The sequence below is a fragment of the Tupaia chinensis genome, unplaced genomic scaffold, assembly GCF_000334495.1.
Source record: "Tupaia chinensis unplaced genomic scaffold, TupChi_1.0 Scaffold147608_1, whole genome shotgun sequence".
In the NCBI taxonomy this organism is placed as follows: Eukaryota; Metazoa; Chordata; class Mammalia; order Scandentia; family Tupaiidae; genus Tupaia; species Tupaia belangeri.
The window spans coordinates 466,830-467,062 of NW_006207460.1; positions in this window are offsets into that span (position 1 = coordinate 466,830).

Here is a 233-nt window from a genome sequence, read left to right on the forward strand (position 1 = left end):
GCCCCCACTGAAAAGAAAAAAATAGAACCAAAAAGAAGCCAGTAATGTCAGCCAGTGGTGGCATGGCTGTTAAGACATCTGGAATCCACATGGCTGACTTTGCAGATCGAGTTCCTTTACAGTTGCTTGAAAAATAAGCCAGATGTGTGCATACATGTCCAGGGTCCCGAGAGAACAGAGAAGGGTTAGCATCATGGCCATCCCTCCTTGAGAATGATTTCTCACTTTCCCTA